The following is a 20,685-nucleotide window of genomic DNA, read 5'->3' on the forward strand; positions in this document are numbered from 1 at the left end:
GGGATGGGGCCAGGAAAGGTGAGTGTAGGTAGGGAGTTAGGAAGGGGATAGGTCAGTCCAGGGAGGACGGACAGGTCAAGGGGGCGGGATGAGGTTGGTCGGTAGGAGATGGAGGTGCGGCTTGGGGTGGGAGGAGGGGATAGGTGGGAGGAAGAACAGGTTAGGGAGGCAGGGACGAGTTGGACTGGTTTTGGGATGCGGTGGGGGGAGGGGAGATTTTGAAACTTGTGAAATCACAACGGGTCAGACAGCATCTGTGGAGAAAAAGCAAGCTAATGTTTTGAGTCTAGGTGATACTTCAGAGCTGAAGTGAAGTGTGGAGGAAGTAGCATTTGTGCTTTAGTTCGGGGGGAGGGGTGTGGGGGTGGTGGAGTGTAGAGTGGTGGTAGAGAAAAATGTTGATAGTTCAGATTAAGTGAAATCTATGTGGGCTAAGCCTGAGTTGTTGGCAGTCACTAAGAAAGGAAACATGGCCGTGGAAGCATGTTTTGGCAAACACCTTGTTGAACACCAGCAGTGAAATGGAAAGCAATGAAGATGCACATAGTGAAAGAGACAATCAAATTCCTTTCAGAGGGAAGGGCAAGATGTTTGCCAACCCTGACTTCCACAGCCATGTTTCCTTTCTCAGTGACTGCCAACGACTCAGACCTGGTGGATTCCACTTAATTTGAACCATCAACATCTTTTCTCCATACAGCACCCCCAGCATCCTCCCAACTATAGCATAAATGCTGACACCTCCACACTTCACCAGCTCCAAAGAAGAGTTATTAGACTCGAAACATTAGTTTGCTCTCCGTCCACGGATGCTGTCTGACCTGCTGTGATCTCCAGCATTTTTTGTTTTCAGTATAGGTTCGAGCATCTGCAGTAGTTTGCTCCTACATTGTGAGGCCAGCTGATCCTCTTAAATTAGTTGTTCAGGGTGGCATGGTGGCTCAGTAGTTGGCACTGCTGCCTCACAGCGCCAGGAAACCGGATTCGATTCCACCTTTGGGTGACTGTGTGGAGTTTGCAAATTCTCCCCGTGTCTGCGTGGGTTTCCTCTGGGTACTCCGGTTTCCTCCCACAGTCCAAAGATGTGTAGGGTAGGTGGATTGGCCATGCTAAAAATTGTCCATAGTGTCCATGTATGTTTGGGTTAGGTGGGTTAGACATGGGGAAATATAGGGGTAAGGGGAATGAGTTGGGGTGGGATGCTCTTTGGAGGGGGCAGTGTGGACTTGTCGGGCTGAATGGCTTGTTTCCACACTGTAGGGATTCTATGATACTTAGTGGGGGTTGGTAAGCTCATTTGGCTGGACAGCTAGTTTGTGATGCAGAACGAGGCCAAGAATGTGGTTTCAATTCCCACGCTGACTGAGGTTACCATGAGGGACTCTCCATCTCAACTATTTCCCTTGCCTGAGACATGCTGACTCTCAGGTTCAATCCTGCAAACAAGTGACAGCATCCAGAGAAGGAAGATTGAGAAGCAATGTTCTGATCAGCACAAGAATCATCTCAGCAAATCATGCGAAGGGGGCCCACTGAACTGTTTCCCTCTCCCTATAACCCATGTTTCTTTTCCCATCCGTGTCCATCTGTACCTGTGTAGAGGGAGAGCTTAATTAGTAGTTATGTGCTGATAGTTCATAATTCATAGCATCACAGAATTTACAGCACAGAAAGAGGCACTTTGGAGCTCTATGTCTGCAGTAGTTGTCAAGCATCTATTCTAATCCTATTTTTGAGCACTTGGCCCATAGCCTTGTATGCTACAAAATTTGTAATAAATAGTAATTCTTATTAATTACAGAAACTTGGCCATGCTGTCTGTTAGCCTGAGTCTAAAAGACTGGTAATTTGGGAATTCTGCATACTTTTTAAAATCTTTAACTTTTGCGATGATTCCGGGAATAGCTGGGCTTGATTTTCAGCACACTACCCTGGTGAGGTTCAAGAAGCCTAACAGGGCAAACTGATAGGAATCTCACCTTGTGAGAAGAAAAATGAAAGTGAAAAGTGAAAATAATTTTGAAGCTATAATAAAAAAAATGGAACTTGCATAAAGATGAATTGCAAACTCTAAAACATAAACTATGATGATAGCCATGTGAAATTAATTATTGAGATGTGGGTTATTGTACATGCCATACATTAGGTGTTAAATAACATGGTTACAAAGTGCTATCTGTGCAAAGGCACCACAAAGGGCTTCTTGGTAATTTCTTGAAACAGGACCTAGTCCCCATAATGTGGCTGAAGTTCATGAAAGCATTTTATTCATATAAAGGTCATTCCAAATGACTGGAGCAAAGTCTAGCTGTTTGCACAACAAGATTTACCTGCTGCTGAACTGCTGAGTCAGCAGACCATTTTCTCTTCAATTCTATCCTGCTGATCCCACACTGCCCTCAAGGACTTAGAAACTGCAGCAATTTATTAATTTTTGACAACTTATTAAGTCCCAACACATTTCGCCAGCTCAGCCTCAGCATCATCATATTGGGTGTCGGTTTACTTAGGCAAATTAGTTGAACTACTAAGAGGAACAGTCAACCATTGAGGAACTAGTGCAGGCTTACCTGAACAACAGCAGTCACAGCATTGTGTTAATTGTATCCACAGATTCCGTTCCATTCTCATCTATCTGCTATCTCTGTATACATCATGTTGTATAGCTACCTCTATCTCCTTTGAACTTCACAATTCTTAGATTGCTTGAGAATCTCTTTCAAATCTTAATTTTTTTTCTCAATATTTATAAAAATAAGAGATCAATAGATTACTGGTTTTCTAACCGGGTACTATGTTCATTTCCAACTCGTCCAGTCGTTCCTCAACTATATCATCATCATCATCTGACAGATCTGTAGGTTCTTGGCCGTCACGGTCATTGGCAGAAAGGCTTTCTCTTGCGGTTTTAATTGTATCTTCACTTCCACCTGTAATGTAAATTTGGAACATCAGAGTGGATTTATGACTGCAGAATAAAAATGTAAGTAAAATGGATGCAGCAAAATTCTATTGGTCTTTGCAGTTAGTTAGGTTATAATTTGCACAGTCTTGGTGTCTTTGTGCAAGGTGGAAATCTTCAAAGAAAGAAGTTTTTTACATATATCTCTTCCACTGAATAAACTCAGTCTTCATTATCCATGTGGGATAGGAGCATGGACTTCCTGCAAGTAAAGATTGCGGATACCATTCCTATGTACTTCTCCTATGTACTGCAAATGAATGCCATCAGTTTACCAAGCCACACTAGATGTGACAACAGGGAAAAATAAGGTGGGATCCAGTGCTGACTTTGCACGTAAATGGATCTGCCGGTAGCAAACCAGCAGATAAAGAGTACTGAATATGATATTTTGGCAAAGTCTCCACAACACCATGAAATCTACACACAAGTGCTGATAACGTGAGGTGGCATCTAATATGTCTGGTGCATTCCACTTAGAATTGAACAGAAGACATAATTTGGCCTGTATTTGAAAAAGCTACAGTATTAGTCCAATAGAGAGAGTAAGAACTACAGATGCTGGAGTCAGAGATAACACAGTGTGGAGCTGGAGGAACACAGCAGGCCAGGCAGCATCAGAAGAGCAGGAAAGTTGATGTTTTGGGTTGGGACCCTTCTGAATTTGCAGAATAACCTGAAACATCAACTTTCTTGCTCCTCTGATGCTGCCTGGCCTGCTGTGTTCCTCTAACTCCACACTGTGTTATCTCAGTATTAATCTGATATCCCTTTCTTTTCTTCATAACCCTGAATATTTCTTCTTTGCAGACATTTGTCTAAATTCCTATTTAAAGTTAAAGTTAAAGTTAATAAAAATCTTTTCCCTGGATTTTCATATTCTACATCAAAATGATTCTGTAGGAAAATTAGTTTCTACCTCCTGTTGTCTCTAGTTCTTTTGACAATTAGCCTTAAGTGTTCTGTGGTGGTCATTCCCCAATCAGTGGAAATCATTTCTCCTTATTTCTGTCTTTGATTTTAAATACTTTAATTAAAGTTACAACAGAAAGGGAGATTTAATTGATTATTTTCAAGATAACAACTTCACAGGTTTAGGTGAACAATGGCCACACATTTCACAAAAAAAAAGACAAAAATGGTGTTGTTCACAGCAGGTCAGAGGATAGGCAGTTTCATAAGCAGGATTATACCATATAGAACATAGTCTATTATTTTGCAGTTGTGATACAGGTAATTACTTAAAACCACAAAATATAATTGTTGTTATGAGTTTTGGAGATCAATGTGATGTGATCCCTCTTAGAGATAGCCTCACATCAGTTTTAAAGAAGAAAGTGTTCTCCAGTTCTGATGAAAGTTTATTAACTTGAACGGTTAGGGCTGTTTCCCTTTTCAGATTTAAAGCCTGACCTTTGTGACTGCTTCCAAGCATTTCTTTTTGTTGTTCCTGCTGCTCATTAAACTCTGCTCCAAACTCTCACCCTTCTCAATGTCATAAAAGTTAATAGGAAATGACTTTTTTAAAAATGTCTTGTATCCATATCAAATGTTTTTCTGGATTAGGGAGAAAGCTGCAATTGAGACGTGCATTAGAATTATTGGTTTGCATGTGACAAGATTGTGGCTGAAACAATATTTCTCCTTGCTTTTTCGCAAAAACCTGGGGTCAATCCTGCTGCAGCTTGTGGATTGGCCAAGGCTACCACAGCTATCTGATGTAGTAGTAAGAAAGCTTCATTTGAGGCAATAGTCATTTGAAGTACAAAGAGGACAATGATCTTCCTTATGTTATAGGGAGGGGAACAATGTTGATCAGGGCTGGGAGGCTTCATTTGGAAAGACCCGAAGACAAGAAACAAAACCCTGTCTACCACCAGCACCAGCTCTGCACATGTGCTGTGCATCCACTGTCATTCATGTGTTTTTTCAAGTTTGAGGTTTCCCACCTCCACTACCCTCTCAGGCATTATGTTCCAAGTTTCAAGTTTCCACAACCCTCTTGACGAATAAACGTTTTCTCAAATCCCCTCTAAAACTCCAGCCCTTCACCCTAAAAATTTGAATCCTTCTTATTGATCTTTCAACCAACTCGTCCATGTCCCTCAAAATCTTCTACACTTAAATCAGGCCCCCACTTCAGAAGCAAACAACCTAAGCTTATCCAGCTAAAATGCTCCATCCCAGACAACATCCTGGTGAATTTCCTCTTCACCCTTTCCAGTGTAATCAATTTTTCCTATCGTGCAGTGACCAGCACCCCACACACAACTCCAGTTGAAGTCCTGTTGAAAATAACGAGTAGCAGCAGCACTTGACACTAAAAAGAACCCGTTTCTCAGTCAGAATCAATTTGTGTTTTTGTCCAATGTGCGAGGGTGGCTGACATGTTAGGCTTGGGAATCAGGCACGTGCTTTGACCATGATTGTGTGTGTATTAAGGGCACACAGTCTGCTCATCTCATGAGCAGGCAAATGTATGCAGTGTTGCACGTTGTTAATTGGGTGGCATTCACCACTCACTCTCCAAATCTTACAAAATTATTGAAGCACTTGCAGTGGACCAAGGTCATTCTGGTTACAATATGATTGATCTCTTGCCACCTCCAGCCAGACCATTCTGGTCCAATGAGTCAAGGGGTTCTTTTGCTAGAGCTGGAAAGAAAAAAAAAATCTGCCAACTCTTGGCTACATCTACAGTCAGAACTTCAAGGGAGGCATTAGAACATAAGCCTGCCTTCCCCTAGCAGCTCTGGCTTGATATTGCCAACATCCCCACAGTGGCCACAGACATGGTCATGCCTGCTGCTTGCCTTTTCAAACAGCTTTTGGTGACTGCGTCCCCTTCTGGTCCTTTTTTTGGAACTGGGTGCTGAACTCACCCCGTGCCAATTAGTTCACCTCTACTTCAATTACTCCAGTGAACAGATTTCCCTAACTGAATTAACAACCCTGGCTGTGCTGACAGATGCAAGGTGAAGTTCCATAAGTTTGGAACCAAAAGCTGAGCTCAGACATTAAGTCCCAAATTAGAGGTTCTGGCATTGGCATGAAGCTACTTAATTCAAAGCTCCTGTGGAATGATGTAGAAAGAGCAGCTGTGAACCTGTAAAAAAGATTGTAAGCCACTTGTTCCCAGGCCATAAGGAGTTGATTTTGCAACAACTTAAGACCTTGCTTGTCAGAGACAAGTTATTGAGAAAATTATTGCATTACAATAGTGAATCATTTGCAATTACATAAGAAAATAAATTCAAAGCAGAGACAGTTGAGCAGAGAGCAGAGGTATGATGAGAATCAATTACAAAATGAATTTTAGTATATTCTGTCATCGGCTATTGATGTGCCATAACAGTAATAATGGAGCATTGCACTGCTGATGGTGTTTTTTATTTTTGACTTGTCTGCCTTCAAGTAGATTTAAGAGATCTGACTGTATTAATTTGTTAATATTGATTGCTCAACAAACAACTACTAAAAACAGCAAATACCAGAAACACTCAACAAATCCAGCAGCATCTGTAGAAAGAGAAACAGTTGATATTTCAATTGACTTTTCATCAAAAACGGGAAATAAATTAGAGATATTAAAATGTTTAAGAATGAGTAGAGGGGCACGGAAAGGGACAAGTCGGGAAAAGAACAAAAGGAAAAGTCTCTGATAGGGTGGAGAGACAGTAGATATCAGATGAGCAAAGAATAATGTTGCAAGGTAAAATGGGTGTGGGAATTGGATAAACCAAGAAACCATATTGCGTCCATAAAGGAGTAAATGGGAAAGAAGAATCATTAACAATAAGTACTATCTAAAAACAAAACTAAATAGGGGCAGAGCTAAGGGATCTCTGCATTGAATCCAGAGGGTGAAGGTAGCCAATCAAAAGATGTTGTTTCTCAAACTTTGGTTTGAGTTTCAACACACCTCCGTTCTGAGGAAGGGTCACTGGACCGGAAATGTTAACTGTTTTTTCCTTCACAGATGCTGCCAGACCTGCTGAGCTTTTCCAGCAACTTTGTTTTTGTTCCTGTGTTTGGTTTGAGTTTCATTGTAACACTTTAGAAGGCTAAGGACAGAGAAGTCAGTGTGATAATGGAACAAATAAGCAAGGTGACAGATAGTGGAGGTTTGGGGTCACGCTTGCAAACTGAATGAAGTGTTTCCAAAAAGAGACCAAATCTGCATTAATTCTTCAGTGTGGCGTAAACTGGATTGAGAGCATATAGTCCAGAACATTAAATTGAAAGATGTACAATAAGTTCTGATGGGAGGTCATTGATCCATTTTCTGTCCATAGATGCTGCCCAGATATGCTGAGTATTTCCAGCATTTTGTTTTATTTTATTACTATGGATTATGGATAATAGAAATAAAGACACAGAAGACAAGGAAATGACGTGAAGCGAAAAATGGTCTGGGAATTTTGGAAATTAGAAATAAAATTGACGTTTGAGTTCAAGATGGGAACCTGAAGCAGAATTACTAGTTATCACTGCACTGAAAGAGATGATGGATAGGGCCTGTGTAGTACTGAGACAGAAAATGATCCCCATATTGCTCAACAAGGCAGATGAAGCTGGGTCCCATACAGGTTTGCTAAGCAATACATTTTATCATAAGTAGTGTTAAATAAAGTTATTTAATGTGAGACCAAGTTTGACTATGTGAAGGAGTGTGGTGGTGGATTGAAATTGATTGGACCTCTGTTCAAGGAAGAAATGGTCAAAAATCACAACACCAGGTTATAGTCCAACAGGTTTATTTGAAGACACAAGCTTTCAGTCTTGGTCTTCCTTCAGGTGTCAGAGAGGTGGCATCAGACACAGAATTTATAAGCAAAAGATCAAAGGGTCCCAGAACTCAGGGGGAGTTTGCACATCAATCCTTTCTAACTGATTAAAGATTTAACAGCCATCTTAGGTTTGTTCAATACATTCGCATCAGTTCTGTGACACTTTGATCAGAGTCTCAATCCTTCTTCAGGTGTCAGAGAGAGAGATGGCATCGGACACAGAATTTATAAGCAAAAGATCAAAGTGTCATAGAACTGATGCGAATGTACTGAACAAACCTAAGATGGCTGTTAAATCTTTAATCAGTTAGAAAGGATTGATGTGCAAACTCCCCCTGAGTTCTGGGACCCTTTGATCTTTTGCTTATAAATTCTGTGTCTGATGCCACCTCTCTGACACCTGAAGGAAGAGCAAGACTGAAAGCTTGTGTCTTCAAATAAACCTGTTGGACTATAACCTGGTGTTGAGATTTTTGACCTTGTCCACCCCAGTCCAACACTGACACGTCCACATCAAGGATGAAATGAGAAGCCTTCAGACCATCCTGATAGGGGATGTAGGCATGAGAAGAATAAAAACATTATTGTTGAAAAGATGACATTTAGGGTCAGGAAACTAAAAACTGTAAATGTGGCAACAGGGTGAGAAGAGTCACATGTATAGATAGATGAGATCAACAAGGGAAGATGGGAAAAGAATGAAAACAGATGATCTGATATTTATTTACTGCTGTCTAAGAGACCTGTTGCATACCAATTGATTGTGAAAATTCCTGCATGACAACAATTGCTATTTTATTGGCTATAAAGCACATTGGATGTTATGAGGCCTCGAAAGGTGCTCATGAAATGCAATTTCTATCTTTCCTTTTTGTTAGGTGTCCATGGTTACAATTTGGACAAGCAGCAGGAAGCATGGAACATGGCACCAGCGCAGTTCATGATCTTTTTCCACAGCTATTACATCAAAATTCTCAGATGATAGAACTCCTAAGGGTAACTCAACCCAATATTAGTCAAAGTGTAAGCAAAATTAAGTTGAATAACCGTCTCACCTCTTTGTACTTGTGGCCAAGCAATTTCTCTGAAACCATCAAAAGGTTCATTCCTCCTCAGTATTCTTTTTCCTTTTCGCTTTTTCGTACTATGTTTCAGCTGATCTACAATGTATAATTGGCATGCCAAAAGACATGCAATTTCATCACAAAAGCCTAATTGTACGAATTCATCTTCCATTGTTAAACATATAATACATCTGTAATAATTTTGCCTTTAAATGTTATTTTAAAATCTCAACAAACAGCAGGAATTGATAATTATTCAGTATGTAAAATCTTGTGATCATGAAATCTAGGAAGGGTCACCAAACCCAAAACGTTAACTGATTTTTTCTTCACAGATGCTGCCGGACCTGCTGAGCTTTTCCAGCAACTTCTGTTTTTGTTCCTGATTTACAGCATCCACAGTTCTTTCGGTTTTTATGTGTATTCTTAACAGGTCTAGTTAAAATTTCTCTTTTCACTGTTTCGGTGAAGGTTATTTTAAACAGCCTCTGCTAAAGTGGTGCAGATAAAAGGATTGCATGTGATTTTAATGTTCCATGGTATCAGCTGCCAAAGGTACTTATAGCAACATGACAATAGCATTTTTCAGGAAGAGTGCAGAAATATGTTAGAGATCAAAGGTTACTGACATGGCTCTTTGGAAATGGAAATAAGCACAAGGTCTGTTTCCTTAAATGGGATAGAGGTGTTCAGGCAGAATATTCCAGAAAATCATTCATACTTAGTGATTTTCTATCTGTTAATTGACAGATTAGCAATAAGTTGCTCCCCTCTCCTGCGTCTCAAATTCAAGAAAATGTAGCTGCTTGCTGGGATTACCAGATCATGGAATCACCCCTAGGGTCCCCTTGAATGATGCTGCTAACAAGCTTTTGCAAGTGCTAAAGAGAAAACTGACCTTGAACATTGCAGATCTAAAATTAATCTCACCTCACAATTTTCATACTGGCAAAGGGGCTATGCTCTGAAAGCTTGTTTTCAAATAAACCTGTCAGACTACAACCTGGCGTCGTGTGATTTCTGACCTTGTCCACTCCAGTGGAACACCAGTACCTCTACATTCATATTTTTTAACCATTTACCCTCATTTTGGCTTTGTTGCCTGAATTATTTTGTTATTTAATCTCTCCTTCACCTCCACCTTATCACAGATTTTGCATTTCACTTTTCCTCCCTCCTTCTCTTTCACTTATTTGAAACCTATTGTACTTGTTTTTTCAGTTCTGATGAAAGATCATTGACCTGAAATGTTAACTCTCTCGCCACAGATGCACCCAGACATGCTGAGCATTTCCAGCCTTATCTACTTTTATATCAAACATTTTCTTTTTCTGTAACATGATCAGTGTAATCTCCTGCACATTGTTTAGTTGCTCAAGATGTGGGAGAAGAACTTCAGATTCTTTTTCATAAATTGCCTGGATTTTGATGTCTTTTTGGAGATTCAGTGCCTGTGTGGGGTGGGGAATGATTTGCACCAGCTGTTCTTACACAGTCCAACATTGTTGTATGTTTGTTTTTATTAAGTATGCATACCAATCAGTATTCTTGTCAGTTGCTCGATGGCAATCTTTATGTTTAGTCAATGGATACTCAACTTTTAGGTTTTTGTATCATTGTTGGACTGCACCACAGATGTAGCCTAGGCAGACTTGCCAAACCCACTGTTATTGGGTGGCTGCACCCAACAGCTGTGGTCAGTCTGGCAATAGTTTGAAAACGAATACTGCCAACATAGGAGATGGGTGGACAGGCAGCAAGGCAACAAAGACAAAGTGATTTCTGGTTAATGATTTCCTCTGTAAAACCTTCTGCCTCAGGCCCTCAATGGTTATGCCACATGATTGTTTAACCACTAGCAGTGGCATGAGGGTTGATGTCTTGGGTTGAGGATGACACTGACTAAGGGTAAGTTTGGAATAGAGTAGTCACTTAGCAGTAGCATGACTGTTCCAATGATCTTCCTAATGTTATAGGGAGGGGAACAATGTTGATCAGGACTGCGAGGCAAGGCAGGCAAGTTAATTGAAGACCACATGTGCTGATGTGTAATGTTGAGTTAAGCAGCAAGTTAATACATTACGTGTAGGCAAATGGGTACTGTAGCAGAACATTTAGAAAGCAGTGGCAGGATCAGACAGAGACAGCATGGATTTATGAAGGGGAAATCATGCTTGGCAAATCTATTGGAATTCTACGAAGATATAACTAGTAGAGTAGACAAGGGAGAGCCAGTCAATGTAGTATATTTGGACTTTCAGAAAGCGTTTGACAAAGTCCCACGTAAGACATTAATGTGCAAGATTAAAGTGCATGGAATTGGGGGAAGTGTATTGAGATGGATAGGAAACTGATTGGCAAAAAGGAAACAAAGATCAGGAATTAATGGATCCTTTTCAAATTGGCAGGCAGTAACAAGTGGGGTGCCACAGGGATCGGTGCTGGGACCCCAGCTATACACAATATATATTAATGATTCGGATGAGGGAACAAAATATAACATCTCTAAGTTTGTGGATGATACCAAGTTGGGTGGGAGGGTGAACTGTGACAAGGATGTAGAGATCCTCCAGCATGATCTTGACAGGTTGGGTGAGTAGGCAAATCATTGGCAGATGCAGTAGAATTTGGATAAATGTGAGGTTATTCACTTTGGAAGCAAAAACAAGGCAACAGATTACTACCTGAATGGCTGTGAATTGGAAGAGGGGAATGTGCAGTGGGACCTAGACATCCTTGTGCACCAGGTTCTGAAGGTAAGCATGCAGGTGCAGCAGGAGGTAAAGAAGGCAAATGGTATGTTGGCCTTCATTGCGAGAGATTTTGAGTACAGGAGCAGGGATGTGTTGTTGCAGTTATACAGGGCCTTGGTGAGACCACACATAGAATATTGTGTGCAGTTTTGGTTTCATTTTCTGAGGAAGGATGCTCTTGCTCTCGAGGAGTGCAGCGAAGGTTTACCAGGCTGATTCTGGGGATGGCAAGTACGAATTATGAAGAGAGATTGACTAGGTTGGGATTGTTTTCACTGGAGTTCAGATGAATGAGGGGGGGATCTCAGAGAGACTTATAAAATTCTAACAAGACTGGACAGGATTGATTCATGGAGGATATTCCCGATGGCAAGTGTGTCCAGAACCAGGGTTGACGATTTAGGACTGAGATGAGGAGACATTTCTTTACCCAAAGAGCGGTGAGCCTGGGGAATTCATTACCACAGGAGGTAGTTGATGCCAAAACATTGAATGTATTCAAGAGGCAACTAGATATTAGCACTTGAGGCCTTTGAGATCAAAGGTTACGGGGAGAAAGCAGGATTAGGCTATTGAGTTGGATGATCAGCCATGATTGTGAAGAATGGCGGAGCGGGGCTGAAGGGCCAAATAGCCTCCTCCTGCTCCTATTCACTATGTTTCTATGTACTAGGTGCAGTTTTCTGCAGTGAATACATAATGGAAACAGCAGAGGTCCTTAGAGTTTGGCCTGTCGTTTCCACGTGAAATTGGCTGGGTTACTAATGAGTTGTTGCCAATTTGCTTTGCAATCTTCAGGAGCTGAATTTTTTTCTGTACTAGAGGGGTCTATCAGAATGATGTAAAGGGTGTCTGATTAAATTTTAATTAAACAACTAGTAACCAAAGTAAGTTTCAAATAATGGCAGTTATAAAAAAAATGCTAGACTTTAGATGCCAATGTTATCCAATAATTTAATGGCATTTTAAATTGACAGGAAATGCATGGCTGTTGATGGGGCAGTGATTAAATCCATTATTAAAACTGCTGCAAAGTAAACTTTTAGGATATCACTATTACATCCTTGTTTATCAACTATATGTAAGGGAAATGAGAGGTAGTTATCATTCTAACCTTCTTCTGTTGCTCGCTGGAAGTTCTTTATGACCTCCTGTATCTTCCTTTCATCAGGGTCTTGTAAAAGTAATTCATCATAATCTATTTCACCACAGAAATGATTACAGAATGTCAAGAACAGATTCAAATCTAAATACTTTTGTCACACGATATATTCAACAAGCTTTTATGGATCACATGTTAAGTCAAATATCCATCTGCTCAGGTGGACATTAAACTCTAAGAGGACTACCTGCAGATAAGTATAGTGATCTCCTATTGCAAATGTTATCATTACTATCTCGATTAGCAGCAGTCATTTATTCCCATTTCCTTATTCATTCTCTTTAAATTTTCAGTTCTTCCCTTTCAAGAACATACCCAATTCCTTTATAAAAGTTGAGTACTTTAGTTGAAATTAGACTTTTTGGCAGTTATTTGCTTTTCACTTATCATCCAACATGTGAATTTAATTGTCCTGACATAGTAGGCCAGTCACAGAGTGTTCTTGTGCTGCAATGGTAGTGGCGCTACCTCTAAGCCTGGAGATCCACGTTCAAGTCCTACCTGCTCAAAAGATGTGTCATAACATCTTTAAACAAGTTGATTGGAAAATAGATAAGCCAATCACACATCATTGGGGAGCATAATATCTGGTCACAATATTTCAATGTCATTTTCTAATCTAGTTCCAAATAGCTTTTAATCTATATTAAGTTGCTAAGCAATACTTTAATAATCCTTTTTTTCCACTTTAAGATCACAGATGTGCAATTCTATGGGGGATGGAAGCATGAGACCATGGAAAATACAATTTGCGACAACACGACAGATATGTGAAATTTAATGTTCCCTTTAAGTCCAAAAAATATACTGAATGTGCCTCTCTCCAATCAATTACAAGTTTTTATTTTGGAACAGTTTACATTTTTGCTGGATCTTGAATGCATCTTTTATTCACATATTCCCTTGGTTCATAAGAACAAAAGCCATAAGAAATAATGTAATGGACTATCATGGCTGAACTGACATATCCATTTTCCTGCATTCTCCCCATCATTTCTCAACTGACCAAGAATTTAAGTGTTATCTATCTCAGCCTCAAATACACACAAGGACTCCCACATTTCTCAGGCAAGGAGTTCCAATGACTCAACCTGCGGAGAAGAAATTCCTCCTCATCTCAGTGTTAAATTGAGACTGTGTCCTCTGGTCCCAGACTGTCCCATGAGGGGAAACATCCTATCAGCATTACTCCACCAAGCCCCTTAAGAATCCTATGTGTTTCAATAAGATCACCTCTCATTCTTCTAAACTCCAGTGAGTAGGTTCCCAACGTGTTTAGCCTTTGGAAACAGTTCAGAGAAGGTTCACAATGAAATGTTATCTTTCCTTAAATAAGATGCCCTACACTGGTGGAGGTTAGATAGACCTTAGGTTTAGGGTAAAAGTTTGGCACAACATCATGGGCTGAAGGGCCTGTACTGTGCTGTGCTGTTCTAAATTTTATGCTCACAATACTCCAGATGTGGTCTCATCAGCACCTTATACATTGCAGTCAGACTTTCATACCCATACTCAAACTCCCTTGAAATAAGGTCCAAAATTCCCGATTACCTGCTACATCTGTGTGCTAGCTTTCTGTTTTGTGCACAAATTCCCCTACGTCCTTTTGTGCTTCAGCTTTCTGCAGTTTTTCTACCCATTTAAATAATATTCTGTTCTTTTATTCTCCCTTCCAAAACGAACAATTTCACATTTCCCACATTATACTCCATTTGCCAACTTCTTGCCCACTTACTTAACCCATCAATATTTCTCTCAACTGTCTGTATCCTTCTCGCAACCTCCCTTTCCACCAATTTTTATGTCATCTGCAAATTTGACTACAGTACATGCATTTTCTTTCTCCAAATCATGAATATATATTGTAAACAGCTGCAGTCCCAGCACTGATCCATGGAAACCCCACTGTTCACGTGTCACCAACATGAAAAAGAACCCTTCATCCCCAGTCAACAAGGTGCAGGGCTGGATGAACACAGCAGGCCAAGCAGCATCATAGGAGCAGAGAGGCTGACGTTTCGGGCCTAGACCCTTCATCCCCAGTTGCTGTTTCCTGTCCATTAGCTAATTCTCTATCCATGCCAATATGTTACCTCCAACACCAGGGGCTGTTATGACAAACTTTTGTGAGCTGTCTTTTTAAAGACCTTCTGGAAGTCCAAATTATTCCCCCTCTATTCCCTCTGGTTGAGACATCTTTGAAATGTTCTAATAAACTAGTCAGACAATTTCCCTTTTATGAAGCCAGGCTGACTTGGCATGATTGGGTCATGACTTTCCGAATGTTCTGCTAAGGGATGCAAGGATTTTTAGAAAATTACAACCAGCACAACTGCTATCTCTGTAGCCAACTCTTTTAGGATCCGAGAATGCAAACCAGTCTCATGGGACATGCCTGCTTTTAATTCTCTTGGTTTGTCTAATACTACTTCTCTAGGTGATGGTGATAGTACTTAATTCCTTCCCCATATTCTTTAGCATTAATGCTATGTTTGAAGTAGCTTCCATCATGAAGACTGATGTAAACTGTTTAACTTCTGTGCAATTTCCATGGTCTCCATAATGGTCTCCCCAGATTCATAGGTCAAAGTGAATGTAGGATCCTTAGACTCTCTTTTTATACATTAAAAGAAGCTGATTGTCAATTTTTATATTCCTCACTACTTTGTCCTTGTAGCATATTTTCTCATTATCTTTTTAGTCCTTTTTTGCTGGAGTCTGAAATTATCCCAGTCTTTGCTCCCTCATTGGCTCCATGACATTGCTTTAGGAAACCATCCCTCATGCACTATGCATTTGTTGTAACTACCCTTTCCAATTTGATTGATCCAATCAACATGAAGATTAAAGTCATCCATAATTATTGCTCCATTCTTCTTACATTCTCCATTACTTGTTGATTTGTAGCCTTTCCTACAGAGTGTGGACTACTACGAATGTCTTCTTTCCCTTGCTGTATTTTTACCCCCGCCCAAATAGTACCTATCATTAGTTCCTAGATTATCTTTCAACAACTGTTCTCATTTTATCCCTTACTAACAGTGCTATCCCACCACCTTTTCCATACCTCCATCTCTCCGAAAGATCAAATATCCCTGAATGTTAAGCTCCTAGTTTTGATTTACTTACAACCATGTTTCCATAATAACTACAAGATCATATTATTTAACCTTGATCTGCACCATCCGGTCATCTACCTTATTCCAAAAGCTTTTTGTGTTAAGGTCCAAAGCCTTAAATTTGTTCATTCATGGAACTTCCCGACTTTTAGGATTCTTGTTGCACTATAGCATTCACGCATTCTGTCCCTTCCTTTCATTTTTCAATAATCAACCCCATTACTATCCTGCAATCCTAGTTTCTCCTTTACCTTTGATTTTCTAATTTTCCATGCAACTGAATCCCTCCCCACTATTTAGTTTAAATCCCTATCTGGCCCTAGTTAGGTGATTTGCCAGTACAGGTGCCAAATAAATCTTTGAGCCATGCATTTACCTCTTTAATCTTATTAACCCCATGGCAATTAGCTCATGGCTCAGGTAATAATCCAGAGATTTTATTACCTTTTTAGTTCTGTTTTCTTAAATTTAGCCTCTAGCTGCTCATATTCCCTTAGCAAAACCTCTTTCCTTTTTCTACTGCTTTCATTGGTACCTATGTGAAGAATGATAACTGGATTAACTCCTCTCACTCCAAGATTCTCTGCAGCCCAGACAAAATATCCTGAATCCAGGCACCAGGCAGGCAAAGCCGTCTTTGAGACTTAACCCTGGCCACAGGGCCCCATCCTCCCTACAGCCGCCCAGGAAGCAAGAATCTCAAGCTTGTCAGACAAGCTCAAGGGCTGAGGCTCCTTCAGCACTATCTCCTGGATTCCCTACTTGTCTCATTCGTAGTCTCATCCTCCTGCCCCTGACCAAATTCAAGATAGTTAATCGAGGGTGTGTTACTGCCTCCTAAATCACAGCATCCAGGTCACATTCCTCCTCCTTGAGGAGTCACAGTGTTTGAAGCTCAGACTCCAGCTCAGCAACTGATGCAGAGTTCCTCAAGCAATCAATACTTGCTACAGATGTGGTCACAATGAACATGGAGTCCACCAGCTCCCACATCATTCAGGTGAAACACATCATACAGGTACAACACATATGACCCTGCATCTTTATTTTATTTACTTAATGCTTTTTTTAAAACAAAATTTTGTATGGGTTTTTCAGTTTCTAATCTGCAAAATATTTCTCCTATTTACAGTTATATCCTTCAATTTTATAGCATCTCCCATTACTGACATCTTCTGTCACACCATTTAATCCTGTTCTTCATTGATCCCAGAAGATGTTTCATCTCCACTTCAATTTCAAGCTATTTCAACAACAATCCCATAAGGAGGATTTATGGACTCCCTTTTCATTTGATCTCTCCCTCCTACTCACCCATTCTCCATGAATATCCAATCCCCATGCTCAAACCCTCACTCCCTAAAATGCATCCACCGCATACAAGGCAAAAGTCAGGAATGTGATGTATTACTCCACTTGTCTGGATGAGTGCTGCTCCAACACCCAAGAAGCTTAAATAAAATTTCGAGCCATGCTGGAAATCTGAAATAAAAACAGAAATTGCTGGAGAAACTTAGGTCTGGCACTATCGAGAGAGGGAAAGCAGAGTTAATGTTGAGTCCAGTGACCTTTCTTCAGTTCTGCTGACCTGCTGAGTTTCTTCAGCAATTTCTGTTTTTGCCCCAAGAAGCTTTATGCTTTGCGAGAGGTTTGAGTACAAGAGCAGGGATGGGTTGTTGCAGTTATACAGGGCCTTGGTGAGACCACATCTAGAATATTGTGTGCAGTTTTGGTCTCTTTTTCTGAGAAAGGACTCTTGCTCTCAAGGGAGTGCAGCAAAGGTTTACCAGGCTGATTCCAGGAATGGTGAGACTGACATATGAGGAGAGACTGACTAGGTTGGATTATTTTGGCTGGAGTCACGACAAATGGTGGGGTGGGGGCGGGGGGGGTGGAGAGGCGAAATCTCAGAGACTTAAAATTCTAAGAGGACTAGATAGGGTAGATGCAGGGAGGATGTTCCTGATGGTGGGTGAGTCCAGAATCAGGGGTCACAATCTGAGGATTAGGGGTAGACCCTTTAGGACGGAGATGAGGAGACATTTCTTCACCAAAGAGTGGTGATCCTGTAGAATTCGTTAACACAGGAAATAGTTGATGCCAAAACACTGAATGTATTCAAGTCGTGGCCAGATATAGCACTTGGGCGAACGTGATCAATGGTTATGGGGAGAAAGCAGGATTAGGCTATTGAGTTGGATGATCAGCCACGACCATGATGAATGGTGGAGAAGGCTTGAAGGGCCAAATGGCCTCCTCCTGCTCCTATCATCTACGTTTCTATACAACAAAGAACAAAGAAAATTACAGTACAGGAACAGGCCCTTCGGCCCTCCAACCCTGCATCGATGTTCAATGAAGACTGCAGTTATTTGAAACATTCACTCCTCCCACAATGATGGATAATGATTGCATCCAAACTCATGACCTCTAGTGATCTAAAAGGGTAATATTAAAAAGGATAATATTAAAAGTATCATAAGCACCACTTACTATGATGATATCATAGATTTTTGGGCAGACCAGCTTAGGATCTTGAAAGAGTGAGACTAACACCTGGTACCCAAAATCTCTGACATTGGGCTGAATATTACAATTGGGCTAACTATTAGACTTTATTGGCTAAGTGCCTGTTGCTTTAGGTTTTTGGGAGGGGTTCTCACCATGAGGCCTAGTGCAATTTCTTGCCAGATCTTACCAAAAATGCATCATTATTATCTGCCTTCCCCTCCCACCATGGCATCCTCCTTATCTGATTATATGCCCATCTTACCATACACTGTTCCTGGAACAACTTGCCACTAAACATATTTACAACCGTTGCACATGCACTGTTTTTAAAATGCACTTGCGCACCCGCACTGAAATTGGCTATCTGGCATTGCTACTAACCGGCAACATAATGGCACAGCAGCCGCAAAGCTACACTGTCCCTGGCACATAGCAATATTGATGACACTCTCTCATACATATGATCCCATTCTCTCACCCTAGTTGGTGCTTAGCCGCCAGGCCACACAGTTTACCTTTGCTTAGCTACATCTTGCCTAAACACCCACTCTAAGTCACTGCTACCCTGTCACCAATGTCCATTGAATACCTGCATCTTGTCATTGTCCAGTAGGGGAACAGCATACCTACCCTGTGTATTATTCAATTTTGCATTCATGAAAGGCAAATAAAGGCAGCGAATGCAGCTTGCACTGGATACTATCAGTATCCAGCCCCAACTGATTGTCAAGTACCCTCCCAGAGCCTCCTTGTCCCCTTTTATCTGAATCTACCCTGACAACCTGTTCCCATCCACCCCAATGTGCAAACATACGACAATGAACTTTGCCTCCAATGATCTTCCTTAGCCCCAAACCTTGACATTACTCTTCAGTGATGCCCATTCTGCTTTTCTACAGTGCCTGGTGGAGGTCATGGTCACTGCCAATAACATCCCTCTCATCACCAAATCATGCCTCCAGCACTGTTTCACGTACCTCCATTCACTTGAGACTCATCCTATCACTATCCCTGTCCCGACATCTATACATGCCTCTGCTTTCCCCTCCCAGCCCTGACCCTCTCATCACTTTTGATAGTAAAACTCGCTGATTGTCTCTACAGGCCCCTCCTCGTGCCCTCAATGCTCAACACAGACTCTCAGAATTGTATTCCCCCAGACCTTTGATGGACACTGATGTCTAGCCCCTAGGAATGTCTGTCAGATTCCTGACCACTGCCTTTACAGCTTTGATGGACAATATGCAGTTCCTATGACTGCTTATGATGGCCAAACAGGACTGACCCTGTAATACAGGGAGTAGTCAGACATATTCCTCGATCATGACCCGCCTGAGCGGATGACTGAATGTGGCCAACCCCTGGACTGTGTGCAGACTGTGTCCAGCATGGGTACGAGGCGATATCAACACGAGGTAAGATCCTGTAACGTACAACGTAGGTGAGGTGGTCCTGAACAAACGTAGATCATCTGAAAGCTGCTACCACACAAACGAGGCAGGAGCAAACATACCTGGCCCCTCAGAAAGGTTGTCAGAGACTGTGGATTCATCCCTCCATCTAGCGTGGAGGAAACGTCAGAGTCTGAGATGGATGCTACCTCAACACCTTTACCACTGAAGAGGAGGAAGCTGTGTCTGAGTCTGGGGGTAGGGGGTGGGGAGGCGCAGCGGGGCTGTAGTGACTGGAATCGGGGCCAGGTGGATGTCATTGATAATAAGAGTTTGGCCCAGGCTAACAACAATCAGGGCACCCTGGGTCACAGATATAAACAGGAGATATAAACATCAGAGTTCCTACCACTTTTCACCTTACACACAAAGTATGGATTGAGAAGCACAATTCCCTCTTCCTCTAATCAGTGAGTGAAACAATCCTAACTGAGCTGAACCTTGAGGTTATGGAGTAGGCACATATTCCTCATCATCATACCCTCTAACAAACAGAAGAGCTTGCATTGAGAATATTAGAATCTATTTCTCACTGAAAAGAAAGTACAAGTTTCACAAAAGGAACAGCAACTCAACATCATCTCAATAAAATATGTTTACTCACTTTCCTCTAGCCCTCTCCAACTCATGCTCTTCCCATTCTCTGTTCACCAACCTTCCACGTTCCCTGTCAGCCACCTACTTGTTTCTATTCTCCTGGTCACACCTAACATATCCCTTCCCAAGTCCCTTCTCCTGTCCAGGGACAGTAGAAACTGCTGATGCTGGAGAATCTGATATAACAAGGTGTAGAGCTGGATGAACACAGCGGGCCAAGCAGCATCAAAGGAGCAGGAAAGCTGACGTTTCAGGTCTGGACCCTTCTTCAGATAA

This window comes from Rhincodon typus, chromosome 14 (assembly GCF_021869965.1).
Source record: "Rhincodon typus isolate 14 chromosome 14, sRhiTyp1.1, whole genome shotgun sequence".
NCBI lineage: Eukaryota > Metazoa > Chordata > Chondrichthyes > Orectolobiformes > Rhincodontidae > Rhincodon > Rhincodon typus.